Genomic DNA, 7,258 nt, shown 5'->3' with positions numbered 1-7,258 from the left:
GAATCTTCATGGGCCGTGTCATAGTCACGTAACCACCTCAATCTCCCACTTTTAGGACCAGCCTGTGAAAAAGGCCTGGAGGATAGCTGTTCACAGAGGAGCCTCCAGCCCCAGTCTCCGCAGCAGGCTAGAGAAGCAGAGCTGCAGGCTAGAGAAGCAGAGCTGCAGGCTAGAGAAGCAGAGCTGCAGAGGGCGAGCGTGGAGCCGAGGGAAGCCCCGAGGGGTGGGGCAGGGACCCTCGTATCCTCACAGCCCAGAGGAGAGTCAGCTGAGAGACGCTGGGACAGTGTCTTCTGTGGCTTCGGAGATGGGGGTGTAGCATAGTTTCGTGAAGCAACCGGCAGCTAAAAGTCCTGGGCCGCCCAGCTGGGTGCGGTGGTTCACGCCTGCAACCCAGCACTTTGGAAGAGCGAGGTGGGTGGATCACTTGAGCTCAGGAGTTTGAGACCAGCCTGGGCAACCAAGTGCGACCCCGCCTCTACAAAAAAGAAAAACATTAACCAGGCAGGGTGATGTGCACCTGTGGTCCCAGCTATTTGGGAGGCTGAGGCAGGAGGACGATTTGAGCCCCAGCAGTAGAGGCTGTAGTGAGCTGTGATTGCACCACTGCACTCCACCCTGGGCAATACAGTGACACCCTGTTTCGGGAAAAAAAAAAAGTTAAAAAAATAAAACCAATAAATAAAAGTCACGGTCCTCCTGTATTGGAAGGAGCAGGATGGGACTGGGTTTGCTGCTCAGCCATCACAGCAGGAAGAGATAACGCACCCACACGGATGCAGAGATAAGAGATGAGTGGTGATTGCACTCAGTCCCATGGCATTAAATAGCATCTTCCTGTCATCAGCTCTTAAGGTCACACCTCTAGCCCAAACCATGCTCCTAACTCCAGTGGACTACATCCAATTAAAATGGACGACATCCGAGCTAGACCATCGAGGGGCCGCCCACCTCCGCACCCCGCAGACTGGACATCTGACCTTCCTCCGCAGCTGCCCACCCTAATTTTTGTCAACTCCGTCCTTCCAGTTGCTCCAGCAAATAAAACTTGGAGTGTCTTTGATTCTCTCTTTTACTCTTCACATCCAATCTATCACCAAGTACTGTTGCCTCTACCATCAGTATTGCTCCCTGATCCAGAACCCACCCTTCTTAGTCCCCTCCATTGGTCCCAGGCAGCTGCCATCTCTCGCCTGGATTAATGCACTGGCCTCCTAACCAGCATCCCTACTTCTGCCCCAGAACGATCCTCAATAGAGGAGCCAGAGCAGTCCTCTAAAAGCCCAAGTCAGCACATGCCACTCCTCTGCTCAGAATCTAGCAAGTGCTCCTCATTTTTCTCTGATAAAAAACAAAACAAAACAAAACCAAAAAAGAAAAAAAAAAACTGAAGTCCTTACAATTGCCTCCAAGACCCTAAGTGATAAGGCACCTCTCCTCATTCCTCCTCATCTCTGATTCCAGGGTCCCCTCCAGCCCACCAGCCTCCTTGCTATTCCTGAACGCACAGGCACACTCCTGCCTTGAGGCCTCTGCTTGGAACACCTGCTCCTGTCCCCCCACACCTCCACGTAGCTAGCCCCTCCTCTCCTGTAAGCCTTGGCTTAAACGTCTCCTCAGCTCAGTGTTCCCTGGCCAGCCTACTTTAGCTCGTACCCCTCTTCCTGGCACTCCTGGTTCCCCCCTTACCCTGTGCTATTTTTTTCCAAAGCACTTCCTGCATTTTCAGGTGCACCCCAGTCACGGGTTTATAGCGTTTATCAGTCGTTGTCCATCTGCCCCTGCGGGAATTATGTTTGCCTCAGGATGAGGTCAGTCCCCTGTATCAGCTCCTGGAGGGGAGGGATCTTTGCCTGTTTTGTTTCTGGAGTTTCACAAGGGCCTGGGACAGTGCCTGACACACAGGAGGCCCTCGGTCAATATCCATCAAACGGGGGATTGGATTGCATGCGTTTGCCATCTGAAGATGTGGAGGCAATGGCCAGAGCTAAGGCCAGGAAGAGCTGAGGGCCCTGAAGAGCAGCTGTTTCTGGAGAACAGGTTCAGAAGAGGGAAAAGGAAGCCAAGGAAGCTATTGCACTATTTTAGAAAATCTGTATGCACGCATTACTTTGATTTTATTTTATTTATTTTATTTTTATTTTATGTTTTGAGATAGAGTCTCACTCTGTCGCCCAGGCTGGAGTGCAATGACACGACCGCCACTCACTGCAACCTCCGCCTCCTGGGTTCAAGCGATTCTCCTGCCTCGGCCTCCTGAGTAGCTGGGATTACAGGTGCGCACCACCACACCTGGTTAATTTTGTATTTTTAGTAGAGATGGGGTTTCACGATGTTAGCCAGGCTGGTCTTGAACTCCCAACCTCAGGTGATCCACCTGCCTTGGCCTCCCAAAGTGCTGAGATTACAGGCATGAGCCACCGTGCCCGGCCAGAAATAAGCACTTGACAAAATCTAACATCCATTCATGACAAAAATAAACTCTCAGCAAACTAGGAAGAGAAGAGAACTTTCTCAATTTGATAAAGGGCATATGAGAAAAATGCACAGTAAACATCACAATAAATGGTGAAAAACTAAATACTGTCCCCCAAAGATTAGAACCAATACAAGAATATCTGCTCTCACCTTCTGTTGAACATGGAACTGGGGGTTCTAGCCTGAGAAAAGGAAGAAAAAAAAGCATCTCAATTGGAAAGGAAAAAGTAAACTGGTCCTTATCTGTGGACAATATCATTTATGTTGAAAATGAAACAGAACCTACAAAGAAACTGCTAGAACTAGCAAGTGAGTTTAGCAAGTTTTCAGGATAAATATCAATATGGCCGGGCGCAGTGGCTCATGCCTGTAATCCCAGCACTTTGGGAGGCCAAGGTGGGCAGATCACTTGAGGTCAGGAGTTTGAGAGCAGCCTGGCCAACATGGCAAAACGCTGTCTCTACTAAAAACATAAAAATTAGCCAGGCCATGGTGGTGCACATCTGTAATCCCAGCTACTCAGGAGGCTGAGGCATGAGAATCGTTTGAATCCAGGAGGTGAAGACTGCAGTGAGCCGAGATAACGCCACTGCACAGTGAGACTCTGTCTCAAATAAATAAACAAATATCAATATGTAAAAATTAATTGTATTCTAGGCCAGGCGCGGTGGCTCATGCCTGTAATCCCAGCATTTTGGGTAGCCGAGGCGGGCGAATAATGAGGTCAGGAGATCGAGACCATCCTGGCTAACACGGTGAAATCCCGTCTCTACTAAAAATACAAAAAATTAGCCGGGCGTGGTGGGCGCCTGTAGTCCCAGCTACTCGGGAGGCTGAGGCAGGAGAATGGCATGAACCCGGGAGGCGGAGCTTGCAGTGAGCCGAGGTTGCACCACTGCGCTCCAGCCTGGGTGACAGAGCGAGACTCTATCTCAAAAAAAATAAATAAATAAAGTAATTAAAAAGTTGTATTCTAGATACTAGCAACAATTAGAAATTTGAAATGTTTAAAAATATCATGTATAATAGCACCAAAAATATGAAACACTCAAAGATGGATCTGGCACAAGGGAACTAAGATTTGTTCATGGGAAACTACAAACCATTGCTTATAGAAATTAAAGATCTAAATAAATGGAAACAGGTGTCCTGTTCACAGCTTAGAAGATTCAATATTTTTACGATATTACCTCCCCCTAAATTTACTTATTGATTCAAAAAATCCCAGCAGGCTTTTTTTTTTTTAATTAAAAAAAACAGGGTCATCCAACCTGGAGTGCAGTGATGTGATCACAGCTCACTATAGCCGCAACCTTCCAGACTCAGGTGATCCTCCTACCTCAGCCTCCTGGCTAGCTGGGAGTACAGGCACATGCCACCAAGCCCAGCTAATTTTTTTTTTTTTTTTTTTTTTTTGTGGAGCTGGGATTTTGCTATGTTGCTTGGGCTGGTCTTGAACTCTTGGGCTCAAGCGACCCACCCTCCTCAGCCTCCCAAAGTGCTGAGATTACAGGCATGAGCCCCAGCAGGATTTTTTTCCTTTTGGTAGAAATTTAGAAGCTGATTCTACAATTCATATAAAAGTATAAAAAGACCTAAACCAGCCAAAATAACTTTGAAAAAGAAGCACATAGTTGGAGAGCTAAACTATCCAATATCAAGACTTATTAGAAGGCTACAGTACTCAAGGCTGTGGGGTATTAGCACAAAGATGGCCAAATAGGCTGGTGGAACAGAACAGATTTGTACATACGTGAAAAACTGATTCTTTTTGATAACAGTATGTATGAGTTCATTTTCATGCTGCTGATAAAGATATACCTGAGACTGGGCAATCTACAAATCAAAGGGGTTTAATTGGACTTACAGTTCCACGTGGCTGGGGGAGCCTCACAATCATGGCGAAAGGCAAGGAGGAAGGAGTCGCGTCTTACATGGATGTCAGCAGGCAAACAGAGAATGAGGAAGACGCAGAAGTGGAAACCCCTGATAAAACCATCAGATCTCGTGAGACTTATTCTCTACCACGAGAACAGTATGGCGGAAGCCGCCCCCATGATTCAATTATCTCCCACCGGGTCTGCCACAACACATAGGAATTATGGGAGTACAATTCAAGATGAGATTTGGTGGGGACACAGAGCCCAATCAGATCAAGGTACAAGAGCAATTCAGTGGAGAAAGGATAACTTCTTCATCCAACGGGGCATGTGGATATTCAAGGGCAAAAAGAGAACTTTAATCCATGCCACGCATCTCACCCAAAAATTAATTCAAAAGGGATCATTGACCTATAATATGTAAATTCGAAACCTACAAAACTTCTGGGGGAAAAATATAAGAGAAATGTTCTGACCTTGAGTTTGGCAAAGATGTCTTAGAAACAACACCAAATGTGAGATCCGTAAAAGAAAAACTTGGGGTGATATGGTTTGAACACATGCCCCTGCCGTATCTCCTGTTGAAATGTAATCCCCAGTGTTGGACGTGGGGCCTGGTGGGAGCTAACTGGGTCATGGGGATGGATTTCTCATGAATGGTTTAGCGCCATCTCCTTGCCGCTGTTTGATAGTGAGAGAGTTCTCGGGAGATCTGGTTGTTGAAAAGAGAGTACCACCCCCCTCCCACTCTCTCTTGCTCCTGATCTCGCCACAGGACACACCTGCTGCCGCTTCACCGGCAGCCATGAGGCCTCCCCAGAATCCAAGCGATGTCGGCACCATGCTTGTACAGCCTTCAGAACTGTAAGCCTTAAACCTCTTTCCTTTATAAATTACCCCACCTCTTCTTTATAGCAATGCAAGACTGCCTAATACATGGAGCTATCAAAATTAAAAATATTCATTAGGGGTTACCTAGGGCTGGGGGTGGGAGTGGGGGTAGGAGAAAACGGGGCAGGACTGCTAATGGATATAGGATGATTTGTGGGGGTGATGAAGATGTTCTAATGTTGACTGTGGTGATGTTTGTGCATATCTGTTAATACAAGTTGACCCTTGAACAACTCAGGGGTTAGAGGCACCAACTCCCTGCAGTCAAAAATCCACGTATAACTTTTGACTCCCCCAGAACTTAACTACTAAGAGCCTACTGTTGTTCAAAAGCCTTAAGATAACACAAACAGTTGATTCACACATATTTTGTGTGTTATACGTATTATATACTGGATTCTTATTATAAGCTAGAGGAAAGAAAATGTTATTAAGAAAATCATAAGGAAGAGAAAGCATATTTACTGTTCATTAAGTGGAAGCAGATCATCCTAAAGGTCTTCAGCCTCGTGGTCTTCACATGGAGGAGGAGGAGGAGGAGGAGGAGGAGGGGTTGATCTTCCTGTCTCACGGGGAGCAGAGGTAGAAGGAAATCTGTGTATAAGTGGACTCATGTTGTTAAAATCCATATTGTTCAAGGGTCAACTGGATATTGAAAATCTTTGAGTTGTACACGTAAATGGGTGAATTGTGTAGTATATGACGTATATCCCAATAAAGCTATTTTAGTTTAAAAAAGAAAAAATTAAAACTTCTGCTCTACGAAAGACACTGTTAAGAGAATGGAAAGACATAAACTAGGAGAAAATATTTGTAAATAATTCATCCAATGAAGGACACATATAAAGAATATAAAAAGAACTCTCACAACTCAATCATAAGAAAACAAACAACCCCCCGCCTGCCAAAAAAAAAAAAAAACTAGGCACAACCTTTGAATAGACACTTCATCAAAGAAGTCATATATATACATATATATATACATGTATATGGCAAATAAAAAGATAAAAAGATGTTGAATATAAAAAGATGTTGAATATCATTAGTTATTAGAGAGATGCAGATTAAAACCACAACATGATACCACTACCCACCAAGTAAGATGTCTAAAGTAAAAAGATTGATGAAACCAAATGTTTGGTGAGGATGTGGCCGAAATAGAATTCTCATGTACTGCTGCTGGGAATGCAAAATGATACAATGAATTTGGAAAAGATTGGTGGTTTCTTAAAAAGTCAAAGATACACCTATCGTGTGGCCCAGCCATTTCATCCCTAGGTATTTAAATGAAAGTATACATTTCATGAATGTATGAAATGTAGGAAATGAAATGTATGAATGCCTGAATGTATGAAATGAAAGTTCACACAAAGACTGGTACACAAGTGTTCATAGCAGTTTTATTTGTAATAGCCGAAGACTGGAAACAACTCATCAACACATAAATGGATTAACAAATTGTGTTATTTGCATACAATTGAACACTACTGTACAATAAAAATAAGTGATCTATTCATAAAGCTAACAGCATGAATGAATCTCAGTATAATTATCCAAGTGAAGGAGGCCAGATGAAAAAGAGTACATACTGTATGATTCCATTTATACAAAACTCTACAAAATGTAAAGAATCTATGCTGACGGGAAGCAGAGTGTGGTTGCCAGGGGTCAAGACTGGGGAGCAGGGAAGCAGGGAGGGATGGAGGGAGAAGAAATCTGGGGAGCGATGGATGGGTTTACTATCTGATTGGGGTAATAGTTTGATGGGTGTATACATGTCAAAACTTATCAAAGTATACCTTTTAAATTTGTGAGTTTTTGTTATCTCAATTATACATCAGAGCCTGGTGTGGTGGCTCACACCTGTAATCCCAGCACTTTGGGAGGCTGAGGCAGGCGGATCACCTGAGGTCAGGAGTTCAAGACCAGCCTGGCCAACATGGTGAATCCCCATCTCTACTAGCCTGTAATCTCAGCTACTAGTGAGGCCGAGACACAAGAATCACTTA

At 44.6% G+C, this 7,258-nt stretch overlaps 1 long non-coding RNA gene across 1 annotated transcript; it reads right to left on the bottom strand.

Annotated features, from left to right (window-relative positions):
- Positions 1-2,223: 2,223 nt before the first annotated feature.
- Positions 2,224-4,426, bottom strand: LOC134732318 (uncharacterized). Its single transcript, XR_010115354.1, has 3 exons — positions 4,346-4,426; positions 2,629-2,660; positions 2,224-2,292 (listed from the first exon to the last, which is right to left on the bottom strand). It is a non-coding gene; the product is annotated as an uncharacterized lncRNA (long non-coding RNA).
- Between the last annotated feature and the right edge of the window lie 2,832 nt (positions 4,427-7,258).

This window comes from Symphalangus syndactylus, chromosome 14, assembly GCF_028878055.3.
Source record: "Symphalangus syndactylus isolate Jambi chromosome 14, NHGRI_mSymSyn1-v2.1_pri, whole genome shotgun sequence".
In the NCBI taxonomy this organism is placed as follows: domain Eukaryota; kingdom Metazoa; phylum Chordata; class Mammalia; order Primates; family Hylobatidae; genus Symphalangus; species Symphalangus syndactylus.
The sequence above is the reverse complement of the archived record's forward strand: the minus strand, read 5'-3'. Positions and strand labels throughout refer to the sequence as shown.